The sequence below is a fragment of the Dipodomys ordii genome, unplaced genomic scaffold (genome assembly GCF_000151885.1).
Source record: "Dipodomys ordii isolate 6190 unplaced genomic scaffold, Dord_2.0 Scaffold56, whole genome shotgun sequence".
Taxonomy (NCBI): Eukaryota; Metazoa; Chordata; class Mammalia; order Rodentia; family Heteromyidae; genus Dipodomys; species Dipodomys ordii.
The window spans coordinates 12,147,072-12,162,997 of NW_012267272.1; the positions used below are offsets into that span (position 1 = coordinate 12,147,072).

Sequence of the window (15,926 nt, forward strand, 5' to 3'; positions counted from 1 at the left end):
TTGGGAGTTTTTCTAAAGTGTAATTTTTTTTGAAAAAAAAAAAACCCTTGTAAGCATGAAAGAAACAGGATGGACTTTAACCATTTAACAGTTATGGTATTATGTAAATAGGGTATTAAAATTAAAGTAAAACAACATAGAAAAATATATTGACATAAAAGTTATACATAGGCTTAAAATATTTTTAATCACAAAAAAGTAAAAGATATTAAACAAGTATCTGGCAAAAGAAAATCCAGACTTGTTCAGAAAATGTGTAAAAAAGTATAGTGTCTGCCCAAGGAAATATAAACAAAAAAAGAAAGAATATAGCACTTTATTTTATTTTAAGTTTGTCTAATAAAATAAGGGTGAGGGACTGGGAAGGTGGCTTGGTGGTAGAGTGCTTGCTTTGCATGCATGAGGCCCTGGGTTCGATTCCTCAGCACTGCATAAGCAAAAAAAAGCCAGAAGTGGTGCTATGGCTCAAGCCTTGAGCTGAAGAGCTGAGGGACAGCACCCAGGCCCAGAGTTCAGGCCCCATCACCAACAACTTGGAGAGAAAGGATTTGTACATCTAAAATTACACCCTAAAGAAATAATTATAGATCATGTGCAAGTTAAAAAAATATATTGTACCTCCCAAGGTTACTAGAGATAGTTGAGAAACATGTAAGGCAGTGGTATCTATCCCACTAAAGGGGCAAATGGTTGAATATATTTGTCTACTATAAAATGATATTCCCTAAATATAAATTGCCTAAGTATGCTTTTAAGGACCATTGACATAGAAATATGATTGCAGTATAACTTTGGTTGTAAAATATGACAGAAAACTGATACAATATTGTTTTAATATGCATATTAAACAATTCATATGTGTGTATCGTTGGAAAGTATTATAGTATACAAATATTGAAAATATTAATAGATTATTTCTTGTCAGTGAATTTATAAGAATTTTATATTCTCTTCTTTCTATTTTCTTCTTTTCTATGTTCTGGCTATTATACAAGATATTATTTATATACCTTAGAAAACATACACCTTGCCTACTTTTTTTCTTTAATCCACTATTTGGGCATGTGTGTGTGTGAGAGAGAGAGAGACAGACAGACAGACAGACAGACAGACAGACAGACAGAGAGGAAGAGGGAGAAAGACAGAGAGACAGAGAGAGACAGAGAAAGAGCTGTAGGTCTTAAACTCAGGTCCTTGTGCTCATTTTGATTCTGCCTACCCCCTCACATCTTAGCCACAGCTCCATGTCTAGATTTGTGCTGGTTAACTGGAGAGAAGAGTCTCACAGGACTTTTCTGCCCAGGCTGGTTTTGAACCCCAGTTCTCAGATCTCAGTTTTCCGAGTAGCTAGGATTATAGGTATGAGTAATGCCTGGCCTTGTTTGGCCTTTGTAAATATAGTTCATGCAAGTTTCTCAAGATGCTCAAACTGAATGTTTAACGTCCTGTAAATTCATGTTTTATGAATCTTAATTTTATTCCCAATAATGTTGTATTCTTTTAAAAACTGGTGTATCCTCAGTTATGGCTGTGACTTTTCAAAAATCCAAAGTCCTGCCAATTTTGCAAAACTTAAAACTTGTTATGTGGACTTTATTTTTGGTGTGTAATGAATAAATATTTTGATTGCTATATGTTTTGGCTAAAAATAGATGACAGAAGAATGGACCTGATCAAGTGACTGAGCAAATCTTGGATATCTTTTGCTTTTGTTATTACATTTTACAGCTATTATGCTTGTGGATTATTTATAATACTGCTATAAAGGATATTTTGAGTAAGCGCTCTGGTCTTCCTTCCCAAGTCTGCATTGTTTTGTTTTTTATCTCTCCAAGTTTTATGATTATGTTAGGATTATGTAGCAAAGACAATAAATTCTGAGGGTAGTCAGACACTAGGGAGAATGATGGGAATTTTCCTTAAAAATACTGAAAACTGAAATCTTCAGATAGGGAGAACATTTTCTAGTTTGTGGTACCTCCTAGTTTCTAGGTGGATGATAGAAAGGGCTAAACAAGAGCTAGAAAGGCAGGTGTGTGTGTGTGTGTGTGTGTGTGTGTGTGTGTGTGTGTGTGTGTGTGTGTGTGTGTGTGTGTACTGGTACTGGGCTTCACACTCAGGACCTTGAGCTCTTGGGGGATGTTTTGTTTTCTGCTTTTGCTCAAGGCTGGCACCCAGTCACAAGGCACACCTCCACTTCCTGTTCCTTGTTGATGAATCAGATCGGAAAGGTCTGAGTAGCGAGGATCACAGGTGTGAGCCACGGGTACCTGGCAGGAGTGTGCCTTTCATCCCTCTCCTTCTCTCTGGGACTGCTGACATGTCATCTGAGGCAGACCTTCCTTGTCTATAAAGTAAGAGGGAGTCCAATAAGTAGGTATCTAAGCAATCTGATTCAGGCACAAAATAACACTGTCCGGCACAGGACTGAAGACTCTCTCACGATGACTTCTCTCGGTGGTCATTTTTACAAGTCTGGAGAGTAAAGGGTTTAGAATCTTATCATTAAAATGGGTGGCGGGCAAGCACTGGCACTGTGAGTTGTTTATGGAGACTGTGGTGAAAGCAAACCCATGTATATTTTTGGAAAACCACCCTGTTCTCCCTAACCACAACTTTAGCAGACTGGAAAGCAAACTCCTTTCCTTCAAGACATAGACACAGGTCAGGTGGCTCACACCTGTACTCCTATGTGCTATCTACTCAGGAGGCTGAAATCTGAGGATCAAGCGTTGGAGCCACGCCTGGCAGGAAAAGTCAGTGAAACTCTTATCTCCAATTACCCAGCAGAAGTGGAAGTGTAGTTCAAGTGCCAACCCTGAGAAGAAGAAAAAAAAAAAACTAAGGGACAATACCCAGGCCCTGAGTTCAAGTCCCACTGCTCACACACACACACACACACACACACACACACACACACACACAGGATACAGACATGGGTCTGCTCTCCAATGATATTTGGGCCTCTCTGTGGATCATATCCTGAGAAAACTTTCAAAACTATGTCTGACCAATCACAAACCAGACAAAAATAAATAATATCAGTAAATCATTCAAGTGAGCCAGCTCTGTAGAGTTGATGACGTGAGCAACATCTTCATCAGGAATGAATGACTAAATAAGTAAATGAGCGTCTTCGAAAGCCTGGCCTGATCTAAAGTGGTTGGGCTTTGTAGGCTGTCTGCCAAAGATAATGGCCTGAAATCACAATATTCATTCACTGTTCTTCCTGCGGGATATCGATCTTGATCTTCTGAAGGCACATTGAGTTGAGTCCAGTAAAAATTCTCTGCTGACCCTCAGTAAAAATTTACTGAGGGAACTAAAGGTTTGGGGTCCCTTGATGTTAAACCATTATTTTCCTGCAATGTCAGTAGTGCTGCCTGGGGCATGAGCTCAGAATTTACAGTGGAACTAATCTGGAGTCTATGTTAGGATTCTGTCACTCACTAGCTCTGTGACCTTGCAAACGTTATTTGAACTTCTCTGGCCTCAAATTGCTTACCAAACGCATTTTGTGAGAATTAAATTAGATAATATAGAAAAGCATCATCCCCTCCTTTTATAAGGTACTCAATGAATAGATGACTTTTACCAACGTAATTACAATTTCCAAAACAACAGTAACAAATGCAATCACTGCTTTCAAACTTTGTTAATTAGTCTAAAGAGAAATATATAAAGTAAAATAAACCTGGCTGCACATAGTGACACATAGCTGTGATCCTAGCTATACAAAGAGGACAAAATGGGGAGATTATGGTCCAAACCCAAGCCAAAATGTAAGACAACCCTTTCTCATGGAAACAAACCTAACATAGTAGTGCATTCCTATATTCCCAGGCAAGAATTAAGTGGTGGAAATAGAAGAATCATACTTGGAGACTGGTCCTGGACAAAAAGTGTAAGATCCTACGTGAAAAATAACCAAAAACAGCAAAAAGGGGGGATGAAGGTGTAATTCAAGTGGTAGAGTATTTACCCAACAAGCACAGGAATCTTGAGTTAAAATCCCAATATCACCGAACACAACAGGCATTGAAGTGTAAATTTCACCCAAAAATGTTTCCTTTTGTACTTTATGTAAGTTGTAAAAACAAAAAGGGGACTAGTGTGATGATTGAAGGTATTCCTGTTTAAAAAAGGTCCAGATACAGCAAGCCAATGTTGCATTCTTGTTTTTCCTATCATTCCACACGATTAGTGATGGGAAGGAGGAAATGGTGCTGTGCTGAATAGAGGAGTCAGGTTTCCTGGTGAGATTCTGCTGAGAACTTAAGCCACAAATGAGCCATTCCTAAAGCAAGTCAATGTGTACCCTCTGGAGTAGGTTGGCAGCACATCTTCACACAGCATTGGATTACACAGTGCGGATGCACCTGGCTTTGCATGTCCCATCACTAGTAGCAAATTTCCACCTTGGTCAGTCTCTCCCAGAATGGATGGAACAGGGAGATACAAGCATGCACCCACCCTCATGGAATATGTGTTGGCATATAAACCATGCCTCCACACAAATCCATGTACAGCCTCATTCCATGTACAGCTCTCTTCTTGCCTGTTGTTGTCCTGGGTAGATTGACCATTGAGCATCAGAGCTTGAAGAAACCAAACCAGTAGTTCAGAAGCCAGGTCTGCTTCAACAGGCTCTTTATATCCCTGATGTTCCCACCTTCTGTTCCCTGCAGAGAGAAAAAATGGACAAAATGGAAGGTCTCAGATCTGCATGGCTGAGAGAATGGCCATTCCCTCCTGAAGAGTCATTTGGGTTGGAGAGATAGGGAGGTTGCTGAAGGACTGATGTGTTTGTGAGTTGGAGAAGATGTAACCTAAATCCATACCAAATAAGAAGAAATGCAATTTTATTATAACTTCTTGTTATCTTTAAGTAGTTGTACAAAGGAGTTTCCATTCAACGTTTATGAGTACATGCATCATGGTCCATATTGTCCCATCACAGATGCAATTTATTAATCCCCCCCCAAAAAATCTTTCTTCCATCCGGGTGCTGATGACTCACACCTATAACCCTAGCTAGTCAAGAGGCTGAGATCTGAGGATCACAGTTGAAAGCCAGCCTGGGCAAGAAAGTCCTGAGATTCTTATCTGAAATTAACCTCTAAAAAGCCAGAAGTAGAAGTATGGTTCAAGCGACCAAGTGCCAATCTTCGGCAAAGAAGCAAGAGCACAAGACCTTGAGTTCAAGCCCCCAGTACTGGCACATATGCACACACACACACACACACACACACACACACACACACACACATACACTTTCCTTCAGCAGATGTATTCTTGATAGGATAAGCAGTATTCTCCAAATAGCCAGGTATAAGAAGGAAAGATGGTCACTCTCTTGGTGAGCAGGGGATAAAGGGCTGTGACTGGTGAAAGGCATGTGGGGAGGTGCTAAGCTGATGGTACTGTTGTTTCTTGATTGGTTCCGATTACATGGCTGGGTCTGCTTTATGAAAACTCACCACACTGCTTGCTCATACTTAGGATATGGGCTTTTTTTTTCATGCAATTTAGATTTCAGCTTAAAAAACACAAGTAATAGAACTGTGACTCAAAAGTAATATGTCTCACAAGAAATGTAAAGATAATATTTAGGTAAAAGATGAAATGTCTGCCCCTGGGTGCCAAGTCTGCACCAAGTTAGAGTATAAGTAGTAAAAATTGTCACTTGTGTACTTAATGGAATATTTTGAATTTTAATAAAGGGTTAAGGCTGGGCACTGTTGGCTCAAGCCTATAATCCTAGCCATCAGGAAACTGAGATCTAAGGCTCATGGCTCGAAGCCATCTCAGGAAGGAAAGTCTGAGAAAGTCTTATCCGCGATTAACTACCAAAAAACCCAGAAGTGGAACTGGGGATCCAGTGGTAGAATACTAGCCTTGAGCAAATTATGTTGGGTGATAGTATATAGGTCTTAAGTTTAAGCCCCAGGACTGGCATATAATAATAATTATATATATAATTAATAACATTAATATATAATATATTATACATATAATATATTATATAATTATATATTATATGTATATTATTATATTATATATTATACATCATATAATATATAATATAATAATTAATATATAATAATTAATATAATTAATTAATAACGTTAATTAATGTAACATATAATTAATTAATGTTATTAATTAATTATATATGTAATTATTATATATTTTATATATTATATATAAACATATATTATATATTATATATAATTATATATGTTTATATATAATTATATATGTTTATATATTTATATATATTTATGTATATTTATATATTTATATATTATGTATAATATGTATTTATATATAAATATAAAATTAATATATTTATTATTAATATAATTAATATATTATTTATTAATATAATTAATAGCCTTAATTATATAATTAATTATTATTATATGCCAGTCATGGGGCTTAAACTTATATATTATATAATATATAATTATTATTATACACTTAAATTATTGATTTCTTGGATGATATAGCAATATTCACTTGTTTATAAAAAAGTAATGCAGATATTTAGAAGTTATCAGACATGAGATATGGCTCAAGTGGTAGAGCACCTTCCTAGCAAGCATAAAGTTTGAGTTCAAACCCCAGTAACACCAAGGAAAAAAGATATCTAATATAAAGTTTTCATAAATAAAAAATATATCAAGTCTTTTAAACAGACATATACTAGTTATTGCAAATAAGGGAAACCATGGGACCTATGTATGTTTCTTTCGGCCTGCCTTACTTCACTTAATATATTAAAAATTAAATTATTTTAAATAAGTGTTTTATACTCATCCTTAAGCATAACTATTTTACTTGCAATATATTTGATGTTTGTTTTAAAGTGATTTCTTAGTTTAAAAAAATACATTTTACGCAGTAGGAGATGAAGAGTTAATTGAATGATCCATTCTGATAAAAACAGATAATTGCAATTCTGAATTGCCTCTTTCGTACAAAATTGAACATTTTGCAAATACTCAATAAAAGTTATAATCCATATCTCAAACTAATTTATCCTATAGTAATAGAATTTCTGAGGCACCAAACTTTTACTGTTTTTATTGAGCAGTACCAACACGATAATTTCTGGTATAAAAACATTTTAAGGTTTAAATCAATTTATTTGGTTTGCATGTATGCAGACTTTATTGGTTCATAAGCAAGGTAAAAATCAACTCATATGAATGAACTCAGCTCATTGAAATTAAGGTTTCAAATGGGGATGTGGCTACACCTTTTATTACAAGGCTTGTGGTAGTATTATTAGATGGTTAAGTGAAGATCCAGTACTCTGTACAGCAAGAATTTTTCACCTCTGTTCTTTCAAGGCTTGAAAACCAAAAGGGAAGAGAGAGATTTAAACTCAGCCATGGGCAGGGGGGGGAGGGGAGAAGTAACAGGAAATAGAGTGAAAACAGAATTTTTAAAAACAATAGCTGATAGACAAGACTGCAGAATGATATCTTCAAAGTGTTGAGAGCAGGATCAACAGATACTGAGAGAGCTTGAGACCAAAAGATTTTTATTTTATTAAAGCAACTTCTAAAGGATTTAGCTTATATATATATAAAAGAAAAAGCCAAGAAATCCCTTAGATGTAAGAAGATGCTCAAAGAAATAGATGGATGAAATGGGTTAATTATTTTTTTAATAAGAACTATCTAATACCATAGTAAAGCCTAAATAGGTGTGTTTTAAAAGTGGGAGCAAATGAAACAATTCAAATGAAGCCTGAAATTCAGGAAGGGGCTAGTTAGGAAGTTTTCTAAGTTCTCTTCATTTTAAAAGACAGAGAAAAAGTAAAAACTTCAGTCTTTCTTAAGTGTAAGTGGTAAAGTCCAAAATGCTCACTTAATGCAATATAATATGTAACTTCAAAACCAGAGGGGGTGGGTGAAAGAATAAGAAAACAATAAAAAAATCTAGAAAATAAAAACATTAAGAATCATAGAAAGTCAGGGGGAAAGCATGACATTAAAAACAATCTCTTCTCATAAATATATATATAAATAAAAATAAGATACACTGAGAGTATATTTAAAGAAAAATTAAATCAAAGCCCAGTAAATGCAGAAACTGACGTCAATGCCACAGAAGAAAATTTTATAACCTAATTTCAAAACTGATCATTTAAATACATAAAAATAAGAAAGAGGGGCTGGGTAAGTGTCTCAGTGGTAGAGCACTTGCCTTGCATGCATGAGGGCCTGGGTTCGATTCCTCAGCACCACATAAGCAAAAAGAAAAAAGCCAGAAGTGGCGCTGTGGCTCAAGCGGTAGAGTGCTAGCCTTGAGCTGAAGAGCTGAGGGACAGCGCCCAGGCCCAGAGTTCAGGCCCCCGACTGGACCCCCCCCCCAAAAAAAATAAGAAAGAAAGAATAAAAGGCTGGTAGCTCATACCTGTAATCCTAGCTACTCCGGCCAAGATCTGAGGACCACACTTCAAAGCCAGCCAAGGTAGAAAAATGCATGAGACTTATCTCCAACTTACCACTCAAAAACCAGAAGTGGAGCTCTGGCTCAAAGTAGTAGAGCCTTGAGCCAAAGATCTCAGGGATGGTACCCAGGCCCTGAGGTCAAGTCCCATGACCAACAAAAGGAAGAGAGAAAGAGAGAGAGAGAGAGAGAAAGGAGAGAGAGAAGAAAGACATTTCCCAAAACACAATTAACAAATGTAATCAGCATTAATAGAATCTAAAAGAATAAACTAAATCATTTTCTTGGGGGGAAGTCTTAAAAATGGTTAGAACTGAAGAATAACAAATAATCTTATAAATAAAAACATAAAATGCAGCACAAAGGTATAGTTTATTTTACATATTGTAAATGTTTACATTAGAAATGGGTTAAGAAGAGAAACTAATAGCTAAACTATCTCTCACTCTCTCTCATTGTCTTGAAATCCCCCTGTAAACACTAAAGTAGGATCTGAGCTAGATTTGGCCTCTTCTGTTTCAAATATATATATTTTAAGTTTTTTTATTACATGAGCAAATGAGTAGATTTCCTATCAAGCATTGTTGCCTCCTCCTTTGTTTTTCCCCTACCAATCCTTCCCTCCCACTTCCACAACTACACTTCTCCCTCCCCCCCACCCAGCCTAAAATATAAGTTCATTGTTCAACAGTGTCTTGTACATCTCATGGTTACAATGGGTCTAACTGTATCCCTATTAAAACATTTTGTTTGTTCCCATCCCCTACCCAAATTAGACTGATATCAAATACAGTGAAAACATGGGTTATACCACGGGGGAAGAACATACAAAGCAACAAAAAAAATCACATGGTACATTATAAATACATTAGAAACAATAGCAAGAAAGAAAGAACCACTTGTGTCCCTATCTTGGGGTTCATGTCACTTAACATCATTCTATCTGGTCACATGTACATAGCTTTTGATCTTTTCTGCTTGTCCCAGACATATACTAGTTATTGCAAATAAGGGAAACCATAGTACCTATGTTTCTTTGGGCCTGGCTTACTTCACTTAATGTAAATTTTTTCCAAGTCTTTCCATTTCCTAACAAATGGGGCAATGTCATTCTTTCTGATGGAGGCATAGAATTCATATATATATATATATATATATATATATATATCACATTTTCTTGATCCATTCATCTACTGAGGGGCATCTGGGTTGGTTCCATATCTTAGCTATGGTAAATAATGCTGCAATAAACATAGTTGTGCTGGTAGCTTTAGTTTCGTCTTGTTTGTGATCATTTGGGTAAATGCCCAAAAGTGGGATTGCTGGGTCATAGGGGAGCTCTATGTGGAGGCTTTTGAGGAACCTCCATACTGCTTTTCAAAGTGGTTGAACAAGTTACACTTGATTATAGCCATTCTAACTGGGGTGAGGTGGAATCTCAATGTTGTTTTGATTTGCATTTCTTTTATGGCTAGAGAGGTTGAGCATTTCTTCTTGTATCTATTGGCCATTCTTATTTCCTTCAGTAAATGGTGCTGGCAAAAATGGTTAATCACCTGTAGAAACCTAAAACTAGATCCTTATATATCACCCTGCACCAGAATCAACTCCAAATGGTTCAAAGACCTTAGAGTCAAAGCAGACACCCTGAAAACATTACAGAACAGAATAGGAGAAACCCTAGGTCTCCTTAGCACAGGCCGAAATTTTCTTAATAGAGACCCAGAAACACAACAAATCAAAGAAAGGTTAGACAAATGGGATTGCAGAGCTTCTGCATGGCAAAGTACATAGCTCGCAAGATCAATAGAAAGCCCACATATTGGGAGAAAATCTTCACTAGCCATACAGTGGACAAGGGTCTCATATCTAAAATATACTTGGAACTCAAAAAATTAAATTCCCCAACAACAAATCCTCAAAGAAACAACTGCCTGATAAATAAGTGGGCTAAAGGCTTACAGAGAAACTTCTGTCAAAAATATATTATAATGTTGTTTGTTCAAGCTTTTTCTCAAAGATATAGACTGTCCTTTTGGATGGCTTTTCACTGGTCTACCAACCCTATCCAAATTGTGTGTGACCAAGAGGAAATATCTCCATGTCAAATGTCAAATGTGCTTAGAGTGTGGATGAAATACAAAATGTGGGGGCTGGGAAGGTGGCTCAGTGGTAAGAGCGCTTGCCTTGCATGCCTGAGGCCCTGGGTTCGATTCCCAGCACCACATAAGCAAAAAGAAAAAAGCCGGAAGTGGCGCTGTGGCTCAAGTGGTAGAGCACTAGCCTTGAGCTGAAGAGCTGAGGGACAGCGCTCAGGCCCAGAGTTCAGGCCCCACGACTGGACCCAAAAAAAAAAAAAAAGAAATGCAAAATGTGTGGCACAGCAACAGAACAAGGGAGGAGAAAGACTTGAATCCAAGTCCCTCCAAAGCCAGGCACTTTCTGAACTGTGCACATTCCAAGCCTGGGAGCACAGAGTTGCTCTTCAGCACCATGGACAGCTCTCCTACAGGCAAGGAGAAATGACATTACCATCATTGCTAACCCTATGAATTGTGGACTTTGATTCCTTCCCCATAAATACTCACTTTGTGAAACTCCCTCACAATCTCCACTGTCAATAAGTTTTATAAATGCTGTAAACAGGTCTTTAATTCACCACCACCTGCTTGAGTCGTATTTATTTGGGTTGGTTTTTTTTTTTAAGGGAAGCTGGGAGCCATCATTTGGAAATTCATGTGTTGTTCACTCTTCAAGGTTATGATGTGCTCTTGCAATTGCCCTAAACACTTCCGAGCATCTGCACACAGCCCCTGCTCTCCCTGACAAATGGCTTTGCTTACTCATTATGGGAAGAGCACGCGAGGTAATCACGTAAGCAAGTATCCTTCTTTCCAGCTGGCAGTAATATGTGGCAGGCTTCCCTGCCCCTACTACCTTGTTTATTGTCTCAGCTTGCTTTGTAATTGTGCTTCAAGATTTCCTCATAGTATCCCTCTCCCGACCTCACCCTGGATCTTGGAAAATCTCCACAGAAAGGGAGTGTTGAACTAAAGGGCCACATCAACTTCCCATCTGGATGACAGCTTATCTGACATTCTCCTAGGACAGGGCTTGGCAAACACTTTTCTATAAAGGGCCAGACAGTGAGTATTTCAGGCCACATGGTCTGTGTCACAGCGACTCAGCTTCAGAGTTGTGTTGTGGAAGAAGATATCCACAGTCTGTGCCAAAGAACAGCTGTGGCTGGATTCCAATAAAATTTCTTCTATCCAACTAAAATTTGAATTTCAAGTACATTCCACATGTCATACAAGTCCTATTTTAGATCTCTTCAGTCATTTAGAAGCATGGCAATGTCCTCAGCCCGAGGGCCATTCAGACACAGACAGGAGGCTGCCTTTTGTCGACCCTTTAGATGATGAACTAGCAGTATGTCTAATCCAAGTTTCCCACCCTCTACACCAGTGACACTTTGGGACAATCAATTCGTTGTGATTGAGAACAGGACCCCTCACTCTTGGCTTGGCTTTTTCTGCTCAAAGCTGGTGCTCTGACCACTTGAGCCACACCTCTACCCCTACTTTTACCCTTTTGCTGGCTAATTAGAGATAAGAGTCTCACAGGCTTTTCTGCCTGCACTGACTTCACACTGGGATCCTTAGATTTCAGCCTCCTGCCTAGGTGGGATTACAGGTGTGAGCTACCCATACCTGGCTTACTTGAGGATTTTTCACATCATCATTGGCCAACACTAGAAGCCATTCACCCTCTTCCTCCCATCTGGCTCACTGGAGAAATGTGAAAGCCCTGATTTATTAGTCAACTGAGATTGTTGTGTCCCCAGGTCTCCTCTTTCTTACCAGTGTAGGAAATGTTAAGTGGCATATTGAAGAGATGGTTTCTTGGCATAAATCTGCCTGTATAGATCCAGTTTGAAGAGCCCAAAGTCTAAATGCATTGACCAGACTAGACTATCAGGACCACAAGGATGGATGGTCCTTCCAGCATGAGAACTATGATAATGCGTGCTAACAATATCAAAGTGCTCATCTACACTTAGTTAAATAAAAGCCTGGCTTTCCACACGATGCACCTTTGATTCTGAAAAGTATATCATTGTGCATCTCAGAGACCTTAACCACCGCCTCTTCCCATTTTGTCACACATGGAGGAAGCAGAGAGATTCAGAATGCCCCCTCCCATTTCCTCACAAGCCAGAACTCTAACATTACTTGCTTAAAAATCTTTCTTTTCTCCCAGATATAAAACTACATGCCTAAGAGTAGATGGAAATAGTACAATTATATCTTTTGACTAAATTATCTCATCAATAAAAGTATCACCTGGTTAATTGCATCTCATTATAATTAGCCTAAAATAGAAAATAAACAAGTACCTTCTCCAAGTGTTGTAATTTATGTTATACACATGCAAGCTCCCAATAAGTTGACATACACTGTAATTTATTTAAAAATAAATTTCAACAAGCCACAGATGATTTTTTTCCTGATCTCCTTTTCCTTATAAGGAAAGTTTTATTGCCAGAATAAATTCCTTCTCGCATAAAGCCTTAAGATTATGCCCCAGAGTTAGCTCAATTGAATTTAACTATTCTAAATGTGTGTGTGTGTGTGTGTGTGTGCGTGTGTGTGTGTGTGTGTGTGTGTGCGTGTGTGTGTGTGTGTATGGGGTGTGGGTATATGTACTAGTGTACTAGGGCTTGAACTCAGGGCCTGGCACTATCCCTTAGCTTTTTTACTCAAGGCTAGCACTCTATCATATGATCCACAGCTCCACTTCTGGCTTTTTAGTGGTTAATTAAAGATAAGACTCTCACAAGCATTCTTGCCCTGGCCAGCTTTGAACCAGATCTCAACCGTCTAAGTAGCTAGGATACAGGCATGAGCCATCAGTTCTCAGCTATATTCTTTAATATACTATGGTTTCAGTTATGTAAAGGCTTGAACATATTGTGCAAAATATAAAAATTGATTTTAGACCCATAATCTGCTTGCCCTCCATTTCATCCAATCTAAAATAATAGTTAAGACAAAAAGGTTTTGGAGCTGGGAAGGTGGCTCAGTGGTAGAGCGCTTGCCTTGCATGCATGAGGCCCTGGGTTCGATTCCTCAGCACCACATAAGCAAAAAGAAAAAAAGCCAGAAGTGGCGCTGTGGCTCAAGTGGTAGAGCGCTAGCCTTGAGCTGAAGAGCTGAGGGACAGTGCCCAGGCCCAGAGTTCAGGCCCCACGACCGGACCCAAAAAAAAAAAAAAAGACAAAAGGTTTTGTAAAAGTTTAATGTAAGACTTACTTTAATCATGCTTATCTTGATTTCCCAACAAGACAATGTTATTGGATTAGTTTTTAAACTATCCATTTAAAATCTAGATTCCAAAATGTTTGCTTTCTCCCACGCTTATTTACATTTCCAAGGACAAATAGCTTTATTCAGCAAGGATTAGTGTTTATAGAAGGGGAAAAAAGGAGAGGGCCAAAGCTTCCCAGGAAGTGGATGTTGACTATTTCTCACTGTTTATCTTCCCATCATCACTTTCTTTCTTCTAATCACATAGTTGGGCCGCATTTCCCTCTTGCTTGAATTGAAGTTCATTATGGCCAAGTGATTCGCTTTGGCCAGTGATGTGGAAGCAGAAGGAGCATGTATCTCTTTGGTGATAAAACCTGTGAAGAGCCAGCCTGCCAGTCAGCAGGTTTCCTTCCCCAGAGGTGACTGCGGACATCGCTCCACATCCCAGAGTGAGGAGAGCATAGACCTACCCTGCTACGGGCATACAGGAAACACAAGAAATAAGCATTCCTTTGCTCAGCTACTCAGATGGCAAGGTTGTGTTTTTTATTGTTTTTGGGGGGGGGCAAAACCCAGCTCATCCTGACTAATAAATTTTAATCATCCATTGAGGATACTAGATTTTAGTATAAATGCCTTCAAGAAATTAAGTAAAGCCAAAGATGATCATGGTAATTATCCCCGAGCTATGTACTTTAAACCTTCACTCCACAAAACATGCTTTGTCCGGGGCTACTATAATTAATATTAATAATAAAAATTATAGAGCAGAAAAAATAAAGAGCAAGCTAACCTTCCAAGGTCAGCTTTTGTGGGATCCCTGCTGTCATCCGACCCATGTTCTTTGCTTGATAGATGAAGTATCTTCCCAAAGGGCCTTGCGAGCGTCCTCACTACGCAGCTATTTTCATTGTATTCTTCTGCAAAAATGTGTGTGGGAAGATTGTGTGTTGGGGATGAGTTAGGAAGAATCAGAGGAGCCAAGGCATGGATGAATAGATATGATACATATTTATCTACTGAGCATTTATATTATGCACATGCCAAGTGCTGTGAGGGAAAGAGGAAGACTATAAACTTTCCCTAAAGAAAGGTAAAACCTCCATGACAGAACAGTAAAGAAATGCACGAAGACATTCATATCTGAAAGAAAATTGCATGATTAACAATAGGCCAATCTGTGTTGCAACCATAACAGGCTATTAGATCCCTGTGAGATCAAGATTAAAGGAGTCAGCTATGAAGCCAGGCATAAGCCAATAGTCGGAATAAGCATGAAGTCAGGCATAGTTCTGGGAGTAGAATGGAAGGAAGAGATGAAGGAAGAGGCCCAGGGGTTACTTGAAAGCAGATTTAAACGTAGGAGCTGAGAGGCTGTGGAGTTGAAGGGGAACAAGGCACAGTGGCTCAAGGATGTAGCCGTAGCTACTTGAGAGGTAGAGTTTGGAAGATCAAGGTTCAAGGCCAGCCTGGGCAAAAAGAAATTCACAAGACTTCCTCTCAACCAATGGCTGAGAATGGTGGTGCACACCTGTCATTCCCAGATAAACTGGGAAACATACATAAGGTGACCAAAGTAAGGTCAGACATAAAGGTAGCCCAGACATAAATGGCCAGTGTAAAGGGAGGCTGGAGATGTGGTTCAAGTGGTAGAGCACACGCATAGCAAGTGCAAGGCCCTGAGTTCAAAACACCCAGTACCACCAAAAAGAAAAAGGAAAGGAAAGGGGTTAAAACAGATTTGGGAACCAAAGGACTAAAACAATCATGGTACCTCAACCCAGAGAGAAAGAGACAGATGGTATCCAATGAAGACCTGCGTTCATTTACATTTTATAGTAACATTAGAGAAACAGTAGTCAGCGGCACAAGTAGGGACAGAAGGCTGTTTCTGGTCTTCTCTATATAACATAGACGTATGTATAAAGAAGAAATAAAGTTAGACAGATAGCAAACCCAGAGGGTAGGAGTGAGGAATTGTCTCAGTCCGTTTGTTGTTGCTATCACCGACTGCCACAGGCTGGATGATTGATAGAGCATAGAGGTTTACTCGGCTCCCAATTCTGAAAGCCGGTGAGTCAGAGAGCACAGTGTAGGCATGTGGGGAGGGCCTTGGTTTATTCCTGCATCCTGCGTGGTCAATCACAT

General features: G+C 38.6%; 1 protein-coding gene across 1 annotated transcript in view; it reads left to right on the forward strand.

Annotated features, from left to right (window-relative positions):
* Cntnap2 (contactin associated protein-like 2) overlaps positions 1-15,926 on the forward strand; it is a 1,232,273-nt gene that overhangs the window by 973,105 nt on the left and 243,242 nt on the right. The window lies entirely within an intron of this gene.